The 22,126-nt window shown below is 58.3% G+C and overlaps 1 protein-coding gene across 1 annotated transcript in view; it reads right to left on the reverse strand.

Moving 5' to 3' along the window:
- gal3st3 (galactose-3-O-sulfotransferase 3) overlaps nucleotides 1–21,924 on the reverse strand; it is a 121,403-nt gene extending 99,479 nt beyond the window's left edge. The window contains 1 exon segment of the mRNA XM_072551170.1: nucleotides 21,538–21,924. The gene's annotated coding sequence lies outside the window, so the exon portion shown is untranslated.
- Nucleotides 21,925–22,126: the final 202 nt, after the last annotated feature.

The raw sequence follows: 22,126 nt of genomic DNA on the forward strand, positions 1-22,126 counted from the left end.
CCCCTCTCTCTCACACACTCCTGTATCTGGGGGGAGGTCTCTGTCCCCCCCCTCTCTCTCACACACTCCTGTATCTGGGGGGAGGTCTCTGTCCCCCCCCTCTCTCACACACTCCTGTATCTGGGGAGGTCTCTCTAACCCTCTCTCTCTCACACACTCCTGTATCTGGGGAGGTCTCTCTAACCCTCTCTCCCTCACACACTCCTGTATCTGGGGAGGTCTCTCTAACCCTCTCTCTCTCACACACTCCTGTATCTGGGGAGGTCTCTCTAACCCTCTCTCTCTCACACACACTCCTGTATCTGGGGAGGTCTCTCTAACCCTCTCTCTCCCTCACACACTCCTGTATCTGGGGAGGTCTCTCTAACCCTCTCTCCCTCACACACTCCTGTATCTGGGGAGGTCTCTCTAACCCTCTCTCTCTCACACACTCCTGTATCTGGGGAGGTCTCTCTAACCCTCTCTCCCTCACACACTCCTGTATCTGGGGAGGTCTCTCTAACCCTCTCTCTCTCACACACTCCTGTATCTGGGGAGGTCTCTCTAACCCTCTCTCTCTCTCACACACTCCTGTATCTGGGGAGGTCTCTCTAACCCTCTCTCCCTCACACACTCCTGTATCTGGGGAGGTCTCTCTCACCCTCTCTCTGTCACACACTCCTGTATCTGGGGAGGTCTCTCTAACCCTCTCTCTCCCTCACACACTCCTGTATCTGGGGAGGTCTCTCTAACCCTCTCTCTCTGTCACACACTCCTGTATCTGGGGAGGTCTCTCTAACCCTCTCTCTCTCACACACTCCTGTATCTGGGGAGGTCTCTCTAACCCTCTCTCCCTCACACACTCCTGTATCTGGGGAGGTCTCTCTAACCCTCTCTCTCTCACACACTCCTGTATCTGGGGAGGTCTCTCTAACCCTCTCTCTCTCTCACACTCCTATATCTGGGGAGGTCTCTCTAACCCTCTCTCTCTCACACACTCCTGTATCTGGGGGGAGGTCTCTGTCCCCCTCCTCTCTCACACACTCCTGTGTCTGGGGGGAGGTCTCTGTCCCCCCCCTCACACACTCCTGTATCTGGGGGGAGGTCTCTGTCCCCCCCTCTCTCACACACTCCTGTATCTGGGGGGAGGTCTCTGTACCCCCCCCCTTCTCTCACACACTCCTGTATCTGGGGGGAGGTCTCTGTCCCCCCCCTCTCTCACACACTCCTGTATCTGGGGGGGAGGTCTCTGTTCCCCCCCCCCCCCTCTCTCTCACACTCCTGTATCGGGGGGGAGGTCTCTGTCCCCCCCCTCACACACTCCTGTATCTGGGGGGAGGTCTCTGTCCCCCCCCCCCTCTCTCTCACACACTCCTGTATCTGGGGGGAGGTCTCTGTCCCCCCCCCCCCCCCTCTCTCTCACACTCCTGTATCTGGGGGGAGGTCTCTGTCCCCCCCCCTCACACACTCCTGTATTGGTGTGGTTTCGGGGAGGATTGCTGTGAGGCCTTCAGCCTCATCGTTTGCCCTGATGTGGGGGGCTCCCCCATCACTGAGGAGGGGGAGATTTGTGGAGCTTCCTCCCCTAGTGAGCTGTGTAATTGTCCACCACCATTCCCCACTGAATGTGGTCCTGCCTGGTACCTTCACCAGGTTGGCACCTCATCCTCCGGTCTGCCTGATGCTGTCCCTGACATACCCTCCCACACTCTACATTGAACCAGGGTTGGTCCCCTGGCCTGATGGTCAGGGTTGAGGGGGGGGGGTATGCCGGGCCGTGAGTTTCCAGATTGTGCTGGAGGACAGTTCTGCTGCTGGCGATGCCCCAGTACCTCAGGGATGCCTAGTCTTGAGCCGCTAGATCGGTTCGATGTCTGTCCCATTGAGCACAGTGATAGTGCCCACACAACACGATGGAGGGTATTCTCAATGTGAAGGTGGGACTTTATCTCCACACGGACAGTGCGGGGCTCACTCTTACCGATACTGTCATGGACAGATACACCTGCAGCCAGCAGATTGGGAAGGAGGAGGTCAGGAATGTATTTTCCCTCTTGTTGGTTCCCTCACTACCTGCTGCAGACCCAGTCTAGCAGCTGGGTCCTTTAGGACCCGACCAGCTCCATCAGTAATGCTGCTGCTGCTGAGTCACTCTTGGGGGGGGTGGGGGGGGGGACACTGAAATCCCCCACCCAGAGGGCATTCTGTGCCCCCTCACCACCCTCAGTGCCTCCTCCAAATGTTGTCCCACGTGGAGGATACTGATCCATCAGCTGAGGGAGGCTGGTATGTGGTCATTGGTAGGGGGTTTCCTTGCCCCTGTTTAACCTGAAGTCATGAGACTCCATGGGGCCCAGAGACAAAACTGGGCACCCCCTGAGCAACTTACTCCCCGACTGTAACCCAGTGTACCCCTCCCTCTGCCAGGTCAGTCCTGACGGTGGGACAGCACCTATCCAGGGATGGTGAGAATCAGGTGGGGTCTGGGATACTGTCTGGAAGGTAGGATTCGGTCAGTGTGACTGGGTCAGGATGGTGCTCAGGCAGTGGGAGAGACAGCTCTCCCAATACTGACACAGGGCCCCCAGACATCAGGGAGGGTGACCCTGTGGGGTCAGGGAGGGTGACCCTGTGGGGTCAGGATGGTGCTCAGGCAGTGGGAGAGACAGCTCTCCCAATACTGACACAGGGCCCCAGACATCAGGGAGGGTGACCCTGTGGGGTCAGGGAGGGTGACCCTGTGGGGTCAGGATGGTGCTCGGGCAGTGGGAGAGACAGCTCTCCCAATACTGACACAGGGCCCCCAGACATCAGGGAGGGTGACCCTGTGGGGTCAGGGAGGGTGACCCTGTGGGGTCAGGGAGGGTGACCCTGTGGGGTCAGGGAGGGTGACCCTGTGGGGTCAGGATGGTGCTCGGGCAGTGGGAGAGACAGCTCTCCCAATACTGACACAGGCCCCCAGACGTCAGGGAGGGTGACCCTGTGGGGTCAGGGAGGGTGACCCTGTGGGGTCAGGGAGGGTGACCCTGTGGGGTCAGGGAGGGTGACCCTGTGGGGTCAGGATGGTGCTCGGGCAGTGGGAGAGACAGCTCTCCCAATACTGACACAGGCCCCCAGACATCAGGGAAGGTGACCCTGTGGGGTCAGGGAGGGTGACCCTGTGGGGTCAGGGAGGGAGACCCTGTGGGGTCAGGGAGGGTGACCCTGTGGGGTCAGGATGGTGCTCAGGCAGTGGGAGAGACAGCTCTCCCAATACTGACACAGGCCCCCAGACATCAGGGAGGGTGACCCTGTGGGGTCAGGGAGGGTGACCCTGTGGGGTCAGGGAGGGAGACCCTGTGGGGTCAGGGAGGGTGACCCTGTGGGGTCAGGATGGTGCTCAGGCAGTGGGAGAGACAGCTCTCCCAATACTGACACAGGCCCCCAGACATCAGGGAGGGTGACCCTGTGGGGTCAGGGAGGGTGACCCTGTGGGGTCAGGGAGGGTGACCCTGTGGGGTCAGGGAGGGTGACCCTGTGGGGTCAGGATGGTGCTCAGGCAGTGGGAGAGACAGCTCTCCCAATACTGACACAGGCCCCCAGACGTCAGGGAGGGTGACCCTGTGGGGTCAGGGGGGGTGACCCTGTGGGGTCAGGATGGTGCTCAGGCAGTGGGAGAGACAGCTCTCCCAATACTGACACAGGCCCCCAGACATCAGGGAGGGTGACCCTGTGGGGTCAGGGAGGGTGACCCTGTGGGGTCAGGATGGTGCTCAGGCAGTGGGAGAGACAGCTCTCCCAATACAGACACAGGGCCCCCAGACATCAGGGAGGGTGACCCTGTGGGGTCAGGGAGGGTGACCCTGTGGGGTCAGGGAGGGTGACCCTGTGGGGTCAGGATGGTGCTCGGGCAGTGGGAGAGATACTGACACAGGCTCCCAGACATCAGGGAGGTCACACAGGGCTGTTGTCTTTTCTGGTGTCTGGGTCAAGGGACAGAAAGAGGGATAGAAAGAGAAAGAGAGGTGAGAGAAAAGGGTGGGAGAGGGGAAAGAGGTGGACTGTGAGAGGGGAGTGAGAGAAAGAGAGAGAGAGAGGGATAAAGAAAGAGGGCTCGAGAGAGAGAGAGAGGGATAGAGAAGGATGGTGGGCGGAGAGGGATAGAGAGAGATAGAAAGAAAGGGAATGGAGAGAGAGAGAGAGGGAGATGGAGAGACAGATAGAGAGAAAGAGAGCAGGGAGGAAGAGGGAGGGAAGGGAGGGAGTGGGAGGGGGAGTGAGATGGGAGGAGAGAGGGAGAGGCAGAAGGAGAGAGATGGAGAGAATGTTTGATCACAGTGAATCGATTTCTACCCAAGAAGATGTCAATCCAGCCCAAGTCCTGAGCTCAGAGGACAGTGAGGGGGTGGCGGGGGTGGGTGAGGGGTGTTGGGGGGGGCGGGTGGTTGCCGGGTGGAGAAGGATGGGGAGAAACTGGGGGCCATCTCTCCCACCAGAAGCTGCAGGTCAGTCAGGACGGGATCAGGACAGTCAGCGAGTGACAGGACTCACTAACTGTCCGCTTTCAGGGGCATGCCGAAAAGGTCATTCGGAAAAAGCCTGGAACCGTTCCCTGAACGTCCTGCTGAATTGGAACAGATCCTGGCGATTTGTTTGAAGTCATGGGTGAAATATACAGGGGCTGAAAGTGACAGGGAGTCAGGGTGGGGGAGTGTGACATAACAGAGCACACGTGCAATGAACAAGCTGATACAGTTCAACTCAGTCAACCAAAAAGATCAGAGGTCGTCTGAGCAATTATACACGATTCATCATAGTTAAACCAACCACGTACTGGATTAGCTCAGGGTAACACAGTGACATCAAATTTAATGCCATCCCTATCTCTATAACCCCCTCCAGCCCCTACACCCCCTCCCTATCTCTGTAACCCCCTCCAGCCCCTACACCCCCTCCCTATCTCTGTAACCCCCTCCAGCCCCTATACCCCCTCCCTATCTCTGTAACCCCTCCAGCCCCTACACCCCCTCCCTATCTCTGTAACCCCCTCCAGCCCCTACACCCCCTCCCTATCTCTGTAACCCCTCCACCCCCTACACCCCCTCCCTCTCTCTGTCACCCCCTCCAGCCCCTACACCCCCTCCCTATGTCTGTAACCCCCTCCAGCCCCTACACCCCCTCCCTATCTCTGTAAACCCCCTTCAGCCCCTACACCCCCTCCCTATCTCTGTAACCCCCTCCCGCCCCTACACCCCCTCCCTATCTCTGTAACCCCCTCCAGCCCCCACACCCCCTCCCTATCTCTGTCACCCCCTCCAGCCCCTACACCCCCTCCCTATCTCTGTAACCCCCCCTCCAGCCCCCACACCCCCTCCCTATCTCTGTAACCCCCCCCACCCCCTACACCCCCTCCCTATCTCTGTAACCCCTCCAGCCCCTTCATTGCAGGAAGGACAGGATACAGTGTAACGGAGATGAGAGTTCTGGAATACAGTGTAACCAAACTGGTATTGAAATGGTAGAGTGTACTGAATCTGGAATTAATAGCTGAGATGGGGGGTGAAATCGGATTTAACGGGGAGAGTGTCATTAACATGGAATTGACTGCACAGAGTATAAGGAATATTGGATTGACAGGACACAGTCTAACTAACATGAGATTGACTCAATACCATCAATTAAGACTCAATTAGCTGCATGTACTGTAAATAAAGTTGAATTGATTGGATACAGTGTAACTTACACGGGACTGACAGGGTACACTGTGGGGGTAACACGGAATAGACTGGGTACACTGTGGGTAACACGGAATAGACTGGATACACTGTGGGGGTAACACGGAATAGACTGGGTACACTGTGGGGGTAACACGGAATAGACTGGGTACACTGTGGGGGTAACACGGAATAGACTGGGTACACTGTGGGTAACACGGAATAGACTGGGTACACTGTGGGGGTAACACGGAATAGACTGGGTACACTGTGGGGCTAACACGGAATACACTGGGTACACTGTGGGGGTAACACGGAATAGACTGGGTACACTGTGGGGGTAACACGGAATAGACTGGGTACACTGTGGGGGTAACACGGAATAGACTGGGTACACTGTGGGTAACACGGAATAGACTGGGTACACTGTGGGGGTAACACGGAATAGACAGGGTACACTGTGGGGGTAACACGGAATAGACTGGGTACACTGTGGGGCTAACACGGAATAGACTGGGTACACTGTGGGGGTAACACGGAATAGACTGGGTACACTGTGGGTAACACGGAATAGACTGGGTACACTGTGGGGAACACGGAATAGACTGGGTACACTGTGGGGCTAACACGGAATAGACTGGGTACACTGTGGGTAACACGGAATAGACTGGATACACTGTGGGTAACACGGAATAGACTGGGTACACTGTGGGTAACACGGAATAGACTGGGTACACTGTGAGGGTAACACGGAATAGACTGGGTACACTGTGGGGAACACGGAATAGACTGGGTACACTGTGGGGGTAACACGGAATAGACTGGGTACACTGTGGGGCTAACACGGAATAGACTGGGTACACTGTGGGGGTAACACGGAATAGACTGGGTACACTGTGGGGGGAACACGGAATAGACTGGGTACACTGTGGGGAACATGTAATAGACTGGGTACACTGTGGGGCTAACACGGAATAGACTGGGTACACTGTGGGGGTAACACGGAATAGACTGGGTACACTGTGGGGCTAACACGGAATAGACTGGGTAAACTGTGGGGCTAACACGGAATAGACTGGGTACACTGTGGGGCTAACACGGAATAGACTGGGTACACTGTGGGTAACACGGAATAGACTGGGTACACTGTGGGGCTAACACGGGATAGACTGGGTACACTGTGGGGCTAACACGGAATAGACTGGGTACACTGTGGGGGTAACACGGAATAGACTGGGTACACTGTGGGTAACACGGAATAGACTGGGTACACTGTGGGGCTAACACGGAATAGACTGGGTACACTGTGGGTAACACGGAATAGACTGCGTACACTGTGGGTAACACGGAATAGACTGGGTACACTGTGGGGCTAACACGGAATAGACTGGGTACACTGTGGGTAACACTGAATAGACTGCGTACACTGTGGGTAACACGGAATAAACTGGGTACACTGTGGGGGTAACACGGAATAGACTGGGTACACTGTGGGGGTAACACGGAATAGACTGGATACACTGTGGGTAACACGGAATAGACTGGGTACACTGTGGGTAACACGGAATAGACTGGGTACACTGTGGGGCTAACACGGAATAGACTGGGTACACTGTGGGGCTAACATGGAAGAGACTGGGTTCACTGTGGGGCTAACACGGAATAGACTGGGTACACTGTGGGTAACACGGAATAGACTGGGTACACTGTGGGGCTAACACCGAATAGACTGGGTACACTGTGGGACTAACACGGAATAGATTGGGTACACTGTGGGTAACACGGAATAGACTGGGTACACTGTGGGGGTAACACGGAATAGACTGGGTACACTGTGGGACTAACACGGAATAGACTGGGTACACTGTGGCTAACACGGAATAGACTGGGTACACTGTGGGGGTAACACGGAATAGACTGGGTACACTGTGGGACTAACACGGAATAGACCGGGTACACTGTGGGGGTAACACGGAATAGACCGGGTACACTGTGGTTAACACGGAATAGACTGGGTACACTGTGGGGGTAACACGGAATAGACTGGGTACACTGTGGGACTAACACGGAATAGACCGGGTACACTGTGGGGGTAACACGGAATAGACCGGGTACACTGTGGTTAACACGGAATAGACTGGGTACACTGTGGGTAACACGGAATAGACTGGGTACACTGTGGTTAACACGGAATAGACTGGGTACACTGTGGGGGTAACACGGAATAGACTGGGTACACTGTGGGGCTAACACGGAATAGACTGGGTACACTGTGGGGCTAACACGGAATAGACTGGGTACACTGTGGTTAACACGGAATAGACTGGGTACACTGTGGGACTAACACGGAATAAACTGGGTATACTGTGGGGAACACGGAATAGACTGGGTACACTGTGGGGCTAACACGGAATAGACTGGGTACACTGTGGGGCTAACACGGAATACACTGGATACACTGTGGGTCTAACACGGAATAGACTGGGTACACTGTGGGTCTAACACGGAATAGACTGGGTACACTGTGGGTAACACGGAATAGACTGGGTACACTGTGGGGGTAACACGGAATAGACTGGGTACACTGTGGGGCTAACACGGAATAGACTGGGTACACTGTGGGGGTAACACGGAATAGACTGGATACACTGTGGGTAAATCGGAATAGACTGGGTACACTGTGGGGGTAACACGGAATGGACTGGGTACACTGTGGGGCTAACACGGAATAGACTGGGTACACTGTGGGTAACACAGAATAGGCTGGGTACACTGTGGGGCTAACACGGAATAGACTGGGTACACTGTGGGGGTAACACGGAATAGACTGGGTACACTGTGGGGAACATGGAATAGACTAGGTACACTGTGGGGCTAACACGGAATAGACTGGGTACACTGTGGGTAACACGGAATAGACTGGGTACACTGTGGGGAACATGGAATAGACTGGGTACACTGTGGGGGTAACACGGAATAGACTGGGTACACTGTCGGTAACACGGAATAAACTGGGTACACTGTGGGGCTAACACGGAATAGACTGGGTACACTGTGGGGGTAACACAGAATAGACTGGGCACACTGTGGGGCTAACACGGAATAGACTGGGTACACTGTGGGGAACATGGAATACACTGGGTACACTGTGGGGCTAACACGGAATAGACTGGGTACACTGTGGGTAACACAGAATAGACTGGGTACACTGTGGGTAACACGGAATAGACTGGGTACACTGTGGGAAACACAGAATAGACTGGATACACTGTGGGGGTAACACGGAATAGACTGGGTACACTGTGGGTAACACGGAATAGACTGGATACACTGTGGGGGTAACATGGAATAGACTGGGTACACTGTGGGGCTAACACGGAATAGACTGGGTACACTGTGGGGCTAACCCGGAATAGACTGGGTACACTGTGGGGCTAACACGGAATAGACTGGGTACACTGTGGGGCTAACACGGAATAGACTGGGTACACTGTGGGGGTAACACGGAATAGACTGGGTACACTGTGGGGCTAACATGGAATAGACTGGGTACACTGTGGGGGTAATACGGAATAGACTGGGTACACTGTGGGGCTAACATGGAATAGACTGGGTACACTGGGTAACACGGAATAGACTGGGTACACTGTGGGGCTAACACGGAATAGACTGGGTACACTGTGGGGGTAACACGGAATAGACTGGGTACACTCTGGGGGTAACACGGAATAGACTGGGTACACTGTGGGGCTAACACGGAATAGACTGGGTACACTGTGGGGCTAACACGGAATAGACTGGGTACACTGTGGGGGTAACACGGAATAGACTGGGTACACTGTGGGACTAACACGGAATAGACTGGGTACACTGTGGGGCTAACACGGAATAGACTGGGTACACTGTGGGGCTAACACGGAATAGACTGGGTACACTGTGGGTAACACGGAATACACTGGGTACACTGTGGGGGTAACACGGAATAGATTGGGTACACTGTGGGTAACACGGAATAGACTGGGTACACTGTGGGACTAACACGGAATAGACTGGGTACACTGTGGGACTAACACGGAATAGACTGGGTACACTGTGGGGGTAACACGGAACAGACTGGGTACACTGTGGGGCTAACACGGAATAGACTGGGTACACTGTGGGGCTAACACGGAATAGACTGGGTACACTGTGGGTAACACGGAATAGACTGGGTACACTGTGGGGGCAACAAGGAATAGATTGGGTACACTGTGGGTAACACGGAATAGACTGGGTACACTGTGGGGGTAACACGGAATAGACTGGGTACACTGTGGGGAACACGGAATAGACTGGGTACACTGTGGGTAACACGGAATAGACCGGGTACACTGTGGGGGTAACACGGAATAGACTGGGTACACTGTGGGGCTAACACGGAATAGAGTGGGTATACTGTGGGTAACACGGAATAGACTGGGTACACTGTGGGGCTAACACGGAATAGACTGGGTACACTGTGGGTAACACGGAATAGACCGGGTACACTGTGGGGGTAACACGGAATAGACTGGGTACACTGTGGGTAACACGGAATAGACTGGGTACACTGTGGGGGTAATACGGAATACACTGGGTACACTGTGGGTAACACGGAATAGACTGGGTACACTGTGGGGCTAACACAGAATAGACTGGGTACACTGTGGGGGTAATACAGAATAGACTGGGTACACTGTGGTTAACACAGAATAGACTGGGTACACTGTGGGGCTAACACGGAATAGACTGGGTATACTGTGGGGGTAACACGGAATAGACTGGGTAAACTGTGGGTAACACAGAATAGATTGGGTACACTGTGGGGCTAACACGGAATAGACTGGGTACACTGTGGGGGTAATACAGAATAGACTTGGTACACTGTGGGACTAACACGGAATAGACTGGGTACACTGTGGGGGGTAACATGGAATAGACTGGGTACACTGTGGGTAACACGGAATAGACTGGGTACACTGTGGGGGTAACACGGAATAGACTGGGTACACTGTGGGACTAACACGGAATAGACTGGGTACACTGTGGGTAACACGGAATAGACTGGGTACACTGTGGGGCTAACACGGAATAGACTGGGTACACTGTGGGGCTAACATGGAATAGACTGGGTACACTGTGGGGCTAACACGGAATAGACTGGGTACACTGTGGGTAACACGCAATAGACCGGGTACACTGTGGGGGTAACACGGAATAGACTGGGTACACTGTGGGGCTAACACGGAATAGACTGGGTACACTGTGGGTAACACGGAATAGACTGGGTACACTGTGGGGCTAACACGGAATAGACTGGGTACACTGTGGGTAACACGGAATAGACCGGGTACACTGTGGGGGTAACACGGAATAGACTGGGTACACTGTGGGTAACACGGAATAGACTGGGTACACTGTGGGGGTAATACGGAATAGACTGGGTACACTGTGGGTAACACGGAATAGACTGGGTACACTGTGGGGCTAACACAGAATAGACTGGGTACACTGTGGGGGTAATACGGAATAGACTGGGTACACTGTGGTTAACACAGAATAGACTGGGTACACTGTGGGGCTAACACGGAATAGACTGGATATACTGTGGGGGTAACACGGAATAGACTGGGTACACTGTGGGTAACACGGAATAGACTGGGTACACTGTGGGGGTAATACAGAATAGACTGGGTACACTGTGTGACTAACATGGAATAGACTGGGTACACTGTGGGGGGTAACACGGAATAGACTGGGTACACTGTGGGTAACACGGAATAGACTGGGTACACTGTGGGGGTAACACGGAATAGACTGGGTACACTGTGGGACTAACACGGAATAGACTGGGTACACTGTGGGTAACACGGAATAGACTGGGTACACTGTGGGGCTAACACGGAATAGACTGGGTACACTGTGGGGGTAACACGGAATAGACTGGGTACACTGTGGGACTAACACGGAATAGACTGGGTACACTGTGGGGGTAACACGGAATAGACTGGGTACACTGTGGGGGTAACACGGAATAGACTGGGTACACTGTGGGGCTAACACGGAATAGACTGGGTACACTGTGGGGGTAACACGGAATAGACTGGGTACACTGTGGGTAACACGGAATAGACTGGGTACACTGTGGGTAACATGGAATAGACTGGGTACACTGTGGGTAACACGGAATAGACTGGGTACACTGTGGGGGTAACACGGAATAGACTGGGTACACTGTGGGGCTAACATGGAATAGACTGGGTACACTGTGGGGCTAACACGGAATAGACTGGGTACACTGTGGGTAACACGGAATAGACCGGGTACACTGTGGGGGTAACACGGAATAGACTGGGTACACTGTGGGGCTAACACGGAATAGAGTGGGTATACTGTGGGTAACACGGAATAGACTGGGTACACTGTGGGGCTAACACGGAATAGACTGGGTACACTGTGGGTAACACGGAATAGACCGGGTACACTGTGGGGGTAACACGGAATAGACTGGGTACACTGTGGGTAACACGGAATAGACTGGGTACACTGTGGGGGTAATACGGAATACACTGGGTACACTGTGGGTAACACGGAATAGACTGGGTACACTGTGGGGCTAACACAGAATAGACTGGGTACACTGTGGGGGTAATACGGAATAGACTGGGTACACTGTGGTTAACACAGAATAGACTGGGTACACTGTGGGGCTAACACGGAATAGACTGGGTATACTGTGGGGGTAACACGGAATAGACTGGGTAAACTGTGGGTAACACAGAATAGATTGGGTACACTGTGGGGCTAACACGGAATAGACTGGGTACACTGTGGGGGTAATACAGAATAGACTTGGTACACTGTGGGACTAACACGGAATAGACTGGGTACACTGTGGGGGGTAACATGGAATAGACTGGGTACACTGTGGGTAACACGGAATAGACTGGGTACACTGTGGGTAACACGGAATAGACTGGGTACACTGTGTGACTAACATGGAATAGACTGGGTACACTGTGGGGGTAACACGGAATAGACTGGGTACACTGTGGGACTAACACGGAATAGACTGGGTACACTGTGGGTAACACGGAATAGACTGGGTACACTGTGGGGCTAACACGGAATAGACTGGGTACACTGTGGGGGTAACACGGAATAGACTGGGTACACTGTGGGAGTAACACGGAATAGACTGGGTACACTGTGGGGCTAACACGGAATAGACTGGGTACACTGTGGGGGTAACACGGAATAGACTGGGTACACTGTGGGGGTAACACGGAATAGACTGGGTACACTGTGGGGCTAACACGGAATAGACTGGGTACACTGTGGGGGTAACACGGAATAGACTGGGTACACTGTGGGTAACATGGAATAGACTGGGTACACTGTGGGTAACACGGAATAGACTGGGTACACTGTGGGGCTAACATGGAATAGACTGGGTACACTGTGGGGCTAACACGGAATAGACTGGGTACACTGTGGGTAACACGGAATAGACCGGGTACACTGTGGGGGTAACACGGAATAGACTGGGTACACTGTGGGGCTAACACGGAATAGACTGGGTACACTGTGGGTAACACGGAATAGGCTGGGTACACTGTGGGGCTAACACGGAATAGACTGGGTACACTGTGGCTAACACGGAATCGACTGGGTACACTGTGGGGGTAACACGGAATAGACTGGGTACACTGTGGGTAACACGGAATAGACTGGGTACACTGTGGGGCTAACACGGAATAGACTGGGTACACTGTGGGACTAACACGGAATAGACTGGGTACACTGTGGGGGTAACACGGAATAGACTGGGTACACTGTGGGGGTAACACGGAATAGACTGGGTACACTGTGGGACTAACACGGAATAGACTGGGTACACTGTGGGGGGTAACACGGAATAGACTGGGTACACTGTGGGGGTAACACGGAATAGACTGGGTACACTGTGGGGCTAACACGGAATAGACTGGGTACACTGTGGGTAACACGGAATAGACTGGGTACACTGTGGGTAACATGGAATAGACTGGGTACACTGTGGGACTAACACGGAATAGACTGGGTACACTGTGGGGGGTAACACGGAATAGACTGGGTACACTGTGGGACTAACACGGAATAGACTGGGTACACTGTGGGGGGTAACACGGAATAGACTGGGTACACTGTGGGGGGTAACACGGAATAGACTGGGTACACTGTGGGGGGTAACACGGAATAGACTGGGTACACTGTGGGGGGTAACACGGAATAGACTGGGTACACTGTGGGGGGTAACACGGAATAGACTGGGTACACTGTGGGGCTAACACGGAATAGACTGGGTACACTGTGGGGCTAACACGGAATAGACTGGGTACACTGTGGGGCTAACACGGAATAGACTGGGTACACTGTGGGGGTAACACGGAATAGACTGGGTACACTGTGGGGCTAACACGGAATAGACTGGGTAAACTGTGGGTAACACAGAATAGATTGGGTACACTGTGGGGCTAACACGGAATAGACTGGGTACACTGTGGGGGTAATACAGAATAGACTTGGTACACTGTGGGACTAACACGGAATAGACTGGGTACACTGTGGGGGGTAACATGGAATAGACTGGGTACACTGTGGGTAACACGGAATAGACTGGGTACACTGTGGGTAACACGGAATAGACTGGGTACACTGTGTGACTAACATGGAATAGACTGGGTACACTGTGGGGGTAACACGGAATAGACTGGGTACACTGTGGGACTAACACGGAATAGACTGGGTACACTGTGGGTAACACGGAATAGACTGGGTACACTGTGGGGCTAACACGGAATAGACTGGGTACACTGTGGGGGTAACACGGAATAGACTGGGTACACTGTGGGAGTAACACGGAATAGACTGGGTACACTGTGGGGCTAACACGGAATAGACTGGGTACACTGTGGGGGTAACACGGAATAGACTGGGTACACTGTGGGGGTAACACGGAATAGACTGGGTACACTGTGGGGCTAACACGGAATAGACTGGGTACACTGTGGGGGTAACACGGAATAGACTGGGTACACTGTGGGTAACATGGAATAGACTGGGTACACTGTGGGTAACACGGAATAGACTGGGTACACTGTGGGGCTAACATGGAATAGACTGGGTACACTGTGGGGCTAACACGGAATAGACTGGGTACACTGTGGGTAACACGGAATAGACCGGGTACACTGTGGGGGTAACACGGAATAGACTGGGTACACTGTGGGGCTAACACGGAATAGACTGGGTACACTGTGGGTAACACGGAATAGGCTGGGTACACTGTGGGGCTAACACGGAATAGACTGGGTACACTGTGGCTAACACGGAATCGACTGGGTACACTGTGGGGGTAACACGGAATAGACTGGGTACACTGTGGGTAACACGGAATAGACTGGGTACACTGTGGGGCTAACACGGAATAGACTGGGTACACTGTGGGACTAACACGGAATAGACTGGGTACACTGTGGGGGTAACACGGAATAGACTGGGTACACTGTGGGGGTAACACGGAATAGACTGGGTACACTGTGGGACTAACACGGAATAGACTGGGTACACTGTGGGGGGTAACACGGAATAGACTGGGTACACTGTGGGGGTAACACGGAATAGACTGGGTACACTGTGGGGCTAACACGGAATAGACTGGGTACACTGTGGGTAACACGGAATAGACTGGGTACACTGTGGGTAACATGGAATAGACTGGGTACACTGTGGGACTAACACGGAATAGACTGGGTACACTGTGGGGGGTAACACGGAATAGACTGGGTACACTGTGGGACTAACACGGAATAGACTGGGTACACTGTGGGGGGTAACACGGAATAGACTGGGTACACTGTGGGGGGTAACACGGAATAGACTGGGTACACTGTGGGGGGTAACACGGAATAGACTGGGTACACTGTGGGGGGTAACACGGAATAGACTGGGTACACTGTGGGGGGTAACACGGAATAGACTGGGTACACTGTGGGGCTAACACGGAATAGACTGGGTACACTGTGGGGCTAACACGGAATAGACTGGGTACACTGTGGGGCTAACACGGAATAGACTGGGTACACTGTGGGGCTAACACGGAATAGACTGGGTACACTGTGGGGCTAACATGGAATAGACTGGGTACACTGTGGGAAGGTGAAAATGAGAGGGGGCGGTATCGCTCATTGACGATATTAACAGGAAATCAGTCATCGCCAGTGGGTGTGTGGGGGGGTAGGGGGTGTGTGGGGGGGTAGGGGGTGTGTGGGGGGTAGGGGGTGTGTGGGGTGGTAGGGGGTGTGTGGGGGGGTAGGGGGTGTGTGGGGGGGTAGGGGGTGTGTGGGGGGTAGGGGGTGTGTGGGGGGGTAGGGGGTGTGTGGGGTGGTAGGGGGTGTGTGGGGGGGTAGGGGGTGTGTGGGGGGGTAGGGGGTGTGTGGGGGGTAGGGGGTGTGTGGGGGGGTAGGGGGTGTGTGGGGGGGTAGGGGGTGTGTGGGGGGGTAGGGGGTGTGTGGGGTGGTAGGGGGTGTGTGGGGGGTAGGGGGTGTGTGGGGTGGTAGGGGGTGTGTGGGGGGGTAGGGGGTGTGTGGGGGGGTAGGGGGTGTGTGGGGGGTAGGGGGTGTGTGGGGGGGTAGGGGGTGTGTGGGGTGGTAGGGGGTGTGTGGGGGGGTAGGGGGTGTGTGGGGGGGTAGGGGGTGTGTGGGGGGTAGGGGGTGTGTGGGGGGGTAGGGGGTGTGTGGGGTGGTAGGGGGTGTGTGGGGGGGTAGGGGGTGTGTGGGGTGGTAGGGGGTGTGTGGGGTGGTAGGGGGTGTGTGGGGTGGTAGGGGGTGTGTTGGGGGGTATGGGGTGTGTGGGGGGTAGGGGGTGTGTGGGGGGGTAGGGGGTGTGTGGGGTGGTAGGGGGTGTGTGGGGGGTAGGGGGTGTGTGGGGGGTAGGGGGTGTGTGGGGGGGTAGGGGGTGTGTGGGGGGGTAGGGGGTGTGTGGGGGTGTAGGGGGTGTGTGGGGGGGTAGGGGGTGTGTGGGGGGGTAGGGGGTGTGTGGGGTGTAGGGGGGGTAAGGGGTGTGTGGGGTGGTAGGGGGTGTGTGGGGTGGTAGGGGGTGTGTGGGGGGGTAGGGGGTGTGTGGGGGGGTAGGGGGTGTGTGGGGGGTAGGGGGTGTGTGGGGTGGTAGGGGGTGTGTGGGGTGGTAGGGGGTGTGTGGGGGGGTAGGGGGTGTGTGGGGGGGGTAGGGGGTGTGTGGGGGGGTAGGGGGTGTGTGGGGTGGTAGGGGTGTGTGGGGTAGGAGTGGGTGTGTGGGGGGGTAGGGGGTGTGTGGGGTGGGAGTGGGTGTGTGGGGGGGTAGGGGGTGTGTGGGGGGTGTGTGGGGTGGTAGGGGGTGTGTGGGGTGGTAGGGGGTGTGTGGGGTGGGAGTGGGTGTGTGGGGGGTAGGGGGTGTGTGGGGTGGGAGTGGGTGTGTGGGGGGGGTAGGGGGTGTGTGGGGGGTGTGTGGGGTGGTAGGGGGTGTGTGGGGGGGTAGGGGGTGTGTGGGGGGGTAGGTGGTGGTAGGGGGTGTGTGGGGTGGTAGGGGGTGTGTGGGGGGGTAGGTGGTGGTAGGGGGTGTGTGGGGTGGTAGGGGGTGTGTGGGGTGGTAGGGGGTGTGTGGGGGGGTAGGGGGTGTGTGGGGGGGTAGGTGGTGGTAGGGGGTGTGTGGGGGGTAGGGGGTGTGTGGGGGGGTAGGGGGTGTGTGGGGGGGTAGGTGGTGGTAGGGGGTGTGTGGGGTGGTAGGGGGTGTGTGGGGTGGTAGGGGGTGTGTGGGGGGGTAGGGGGTGTGTGGGGGGGTAGGGGGTGTGTGGGGGGGTAGGGGGTGTGTGGGGGTAGGGGGTGTGTGGGGGGGTAGGGGGTGTGTGGGGGGGTAGGGGGTGTGTGGGGGGGTAGGTGGTGGTAGGGGGTGTGTGGGGTGGTAGGGGGTGTGTGGGGTGGTAGGGGGTGTGTGGGGGGGTAGGGGGTGTGTGGGGGGGTAGGGGGTGTGTGGGGGGTAGGGGGTGTGTGGGGTGGTAGGGGGTGTGTGGGGGGTAGGGGGTGTGTGGGGGGGTAGGGGGTGTTTGGGGTGGTAGGGGGTGTGTGGGGGGGTAGGGGGTGTGTGGGGGGGTAGGGGGTGTGTGGGGGGTAGGGGGTGTGTGGGGGGGTAGGGGGTGTGTGGGGGGGTAGGGGGTGTGTGGGGTGGTAGGGGGTGTGTGGGGGGGTAGGGGGTGTGTGGGGGTAGGGGGTGTGTGGGGGGGTAGGGGGTGTGTGGGGTGGTAGGGGGTGTGTGGGGTGGTAGGGGTGTGTGGGGTGAGGGTGGGTGTGTGGGGGGTAGGGGGTGTGTGGGTGGGTGTGTGGGGGGTAGGGGGTGTGTGGGGGGTAGGGGGTGTGTGGGGTGGTAGGGGGTGTGTGGGGGGGTAGGGGGGGTAGGGGGTGTGTGGGGTGGTAGGGGGTGTGTGGGGTGGTAGGGGGTGTGTGGGGTGGTAGGGGGTGTGTGGGGGGGTAGGGGGTGTGTGGGGTGTAGGGGGTAGGGGGTGTGTGGGGGGTAGGGGGTGTGGGGGTGTAGGGGGTGTGTGGGGTGGTAGGGGTGTGTGGGGGGGTAGGGGGTGTGTGGGGGTGTAGGGGGTGTGTGGGGCGGTAGGGGGTGTGTGGGGGGTAGGGGGTGTGTGGGGGGTAGGGGGTGTGTGGGGGGGTAGGGGGTGTGTGGGGGGGTAGGGGGTGTGTGGGGGGTAGGGGGTGTGTCGGGGTAGGGTGTGTCGGGGGGTAGGGGGTGTGTGGGGGGGGTAGGAGGTGTGTGGGGGGGTAGGGTGTGTGTGGGGGTGTAGGGGGCGTGTGGGGGGGTAGGCGGTGTGTGGGGGGGTAGGGGGTGTGTGGGGGGGTAGGGGGTGTGTGGGGGTGTAGGGGGTGTGTGGGGTGTAGGGGGTAGGGGGTGTGTGGGGGTAGGGGGTGTGGGGGGGGTAGGGGGTGTGTGGGGGAGTAGGGGGTGTGTGGGGTGGTAGGGGGTGTGTGGGGGGGGTAGGGGGTGTGTGGGGTGTAGGGGGTAGGGGGTGTGTGGGGGGTAGGGGGTGTGTGGGGGTGTAGGGGGTGTGTGGGGTGGTAGGGGGTGTGTGGGGGGGTAGGGGGTGTGTGGGGGTGTAGGGGGTGTGTGGGGGGGTAGTCGGTGTGTGGGGGGTAGGGGGTGTGTGGGGGGGTAGGGGGTGTGTGGGGGGGTAGGGGGTGTGTGGGGGGTAGGGGGTGTGTGGGGGGGTAGGGGGTGTAGGGGGTGTGTGGGGTGGTAGGGGGTGTGTGGGGGGGTAGGGGTTGTGTGGGGGGGTAGGGGGTGTGTCGGGGTAGGGGGTGTCGGGGGGTAGGGGGTGTTTGGGGGGGTAGGGGGTGTGTGGGGGGGTAGGGGGTGTGTGGGGGTGTAGGGGGTGTGTGGGGGGGTAGGGGGTGTGTGGGGTGGTAGGGGGTGTGTGGGGGGGTAGGGGGTGTGTGGGGGGTAGGGGGTGTGTGGGGGTGTAGGGGGTGTGTGGGGGGGTAGGGGGTGTGTGGGGGGTAGGGGGTGTGTGGGGGGGTAGGGGGTGTGTGGGGGGGTAGGGGGTGTGTGGGGGTAGGGGTGTGTGGGGGGGTAGGGGGTGTGTGGGGGGGTAGAGGGTGTGTGGGGGGGGTAGGGGGTGTGTGGGGGGGTAGGGGGTGTGTGGGGGGGTAGGGGGTGTGTGGGGGGGGTGGGGGTGTGTGGGGGGTGTGTGGGGGGGTAGGGGGTGTGTGGGGGGGTAGGGGGTGTGTGGGGGTGTAGGGGGTGTGTGGGGGTAGGGGGTGTGTGGGGGGGTAGGGGGTGTGTGGGGGGGTAGGGGGTGTGTGGGGTGGTAGGGGGTGTGTGGGGGGGGTAGGGGGTGTGTGAGGGGGTAGGGGGTGTGTGGGGGTAGGGGGTTTGTGGGGGGTAGGGGGTGTGTGTGGGGGGTAGGGGGTGTGTGGGGGGGTAGGGCGTGAGTGGGGGGGTAGGGGGTGTGTGGGGGGGTAGGGGGTGTGTGGGGTGTAGGGGGTAGGGGGTGTGTGGGGGGTAGGGGGTGTGGGGGGGGTAGGGGGTGTGTGGGGGTGTAGGGGTGTGTGGGGGGGTAGGGGGTGTGTGGGGTGGTAGGGGGTGTGTGGGGGTGTAGGGGGTGTGTGGGGGGGTAGGGGGTGTGTGGGGGGTAGGGGGTGTGTGGGGGGGTAGGGGGTGTGTGGGGGGGTAGGGGGTGTGTGGGGGTAGGGGGTGTGTGGGGGGGTAGGGGGTGTTTGGGGGGTGTGTGGGGGGGTAGGGGGTGTGTGGGGGGTAGGGGGTGTGTGGGGGTAGGGGGTGTGTGGGGGGGTAGGGGGTGTGTGGGGTGGTAGGGGGTGTGTGGGGGGTGTGTGGGGGGGGTAGGGGGTGTGTGAGGGGGTAGGGGGTGTGTGGGGGGGTAGGGGGTGTGTGCGGGTGTAGGGGGTGTGTGGGGGTAGGGGGTGTGTGGGGGGTAGGGGGTGTGTGGGGGGGTAGGGGGTGTGTGGGGTGGTAGGGGGTGTGTGGGGGGTGTGTGGGGGGTAGGGGGTGTGTGAGGGGGTAGGGGGTGTGTGGGGGTAGGGGGTGTGTGGGGGGGTAGGGGGTGTGTGTGGGGGGTAGGGGGTGTGTGGGGGGGTAGGGGGTGTGTGGGGGGTAGGGGGTGTGTCGGGGTAGGGGGTGTCGGGGGGTAGGGGGTGTGTGGGGGGGTAGGGGGGTGGTGGGGGGGTAGGGGGTGTGTGGGGGTGTAGGGGGTGTGTGGGGGGGTAGGGGGTGTGTGGGGGGGTAGGGGGTGTGTGGGGTGTAGGGGGTAGGGGGTGTGTGGGGGGTAGGGGGTGTGGGGGGGGTAGGGGTGTGTGGGGGGGTAGGGGGTGTGTGGGGGGGTAGGGGGTGTGTGGGTGTAGGGGGTAGGGGGTGTGGGGGGGTAGGGGGTGTGTGGGGGGGGTAGGGGGTGTGTGGGGGTGTAGGGGGTGTGTGTGGGGGGTAGGGGGTGTGTGGGGGGGTAGGGGGTGTGTGGGGGTGTAGGGGGTGTGTGGGGTGGTAGGGGGTGTGTGTGGGGGGTGGGGGGGTAGGGGGTGTGTGGGGGTGTAGGGGGTGTGTGGGGTGGTAGGGGGTGTCGGGGGGTAGGGGGTGTGTGGGGGGGTAGGGGGTGTGTGGGGGTGTAGGGGGTGTGTGGGGGGGTAGGGGGTGTGTTGGGGGGTAGGGGGTGTGTGGGGTGTAGGGGGTAGGGGGTGTGTGGGGGGTAGGGGGTGTGGGGGGGGGGTAGGGGGTGTGTGGGGGTGTAGGGGGTGTGTGGGGGGGTAGCGGGTGTGTGGGGGGGTAGGGGATGTGTGGGGGTGTAGGGGGTGTGTGGGGTGGTAGGGGGTGTGTGGGGGGGTAGGGGGTGTGTGGGTGTAGGGGGTGTGTGGGGGGGTAGGGGGTGTGTGGGGGGGTAGGGGGTTTGTGGGGGGTAGGGGGTGTGTGGGGGGGTAGGGGGTGTGTGGGTGTAGGGGGTGTGTGGGGGGGTAGGGGGTGTGTGGGGGGGTAGGGGTTTGTGGGGGTAGGGGGTGTGTGGGGGGGTAGGGGGTGTGTGGGGGGGTAGGGGGTGTGTGGGGGGGTAGGGGGTGTGAGGGGGGGTAGGGGGTGTGTGGGGGGGTAGGGGGTGTGTGAGGGGGTAGGGGGTGTGTGGGGGGGTAGGGGGTGTGTGGGGGGGTAGGGGGTGTGTGGGGGGGTAGGGGGTGTGTGAGGGGGTAGGGGGTGTGTGAGGGGGTAGGAGCGGCTCCATCTCCGAATGGTCCCCGCGATGGGATGCCCATGAAGCGGTGTTTGTACTCACTGGCTGCTGCGTGTCTCTGTGAGATCGGCCTGCACCGAGGTGCTCTCTCTGTGTCTCCCTCTGTGTCTCCCTCTGTGTCTCCCTCTGTGTCTCCCTCTGTGTCTCCCTCTGTGTCTCTCTGTCCTGCTCCCCTTCCACCTTGGAGAGACAGAATCCTGCGGGCGGCCGGGCGAGGACGGTGCGGTATTGCTGGGATTCAGCTCCTTGTGATTCTCTCTCTCTCTCTGTCTGTGTCTGTCTCCCTGTCTCTGATCGGGTCGTGTTGCTCCAGCTGATCGCTGGGGCTGGGGGTGGGGACAGCGCTGCGCTGTCTCCCTCCCCACCGTCTGCTCAGATGCAATGCCATATTCCCATCCAATTGGCGGAGGAGGGTTCGGGGGCTGGCAGAGCCGGCTGTCCTCTGTAATTTTGTGGATGTGCCCATGGTTTTTAGCTGTGCCCAGACCAGAGCCAATCCCAGTGCCTGCTCAGCCTCCCCCCCCCAAGGACTGTCCGCCCTGAACAGACTCCAGGACCCTCCACCCGCTTCCATTCTGCTTTATCCTGGATCTTATTCCTCTGTTTTTTTTGGCAGTACACCCTCTAGCCC

Source organism: Chiloscyllium punctatum, chromosome 31 (assembly GCF_047496795.1).
Source record: "Chiloscyllium punctatum isolate Juve2018m chromosome 31, sChiPun1.3, whole genome shotgun sequence".
Classification (NCBI taxonomy): domain Eukaryota; kingdom Metazoa; phylum Chordata; class Chondrichthyes; order Orectolobiformes; family Hemiscylliidae; genus Chiloscyllium; species Chiloscyllium punctatum.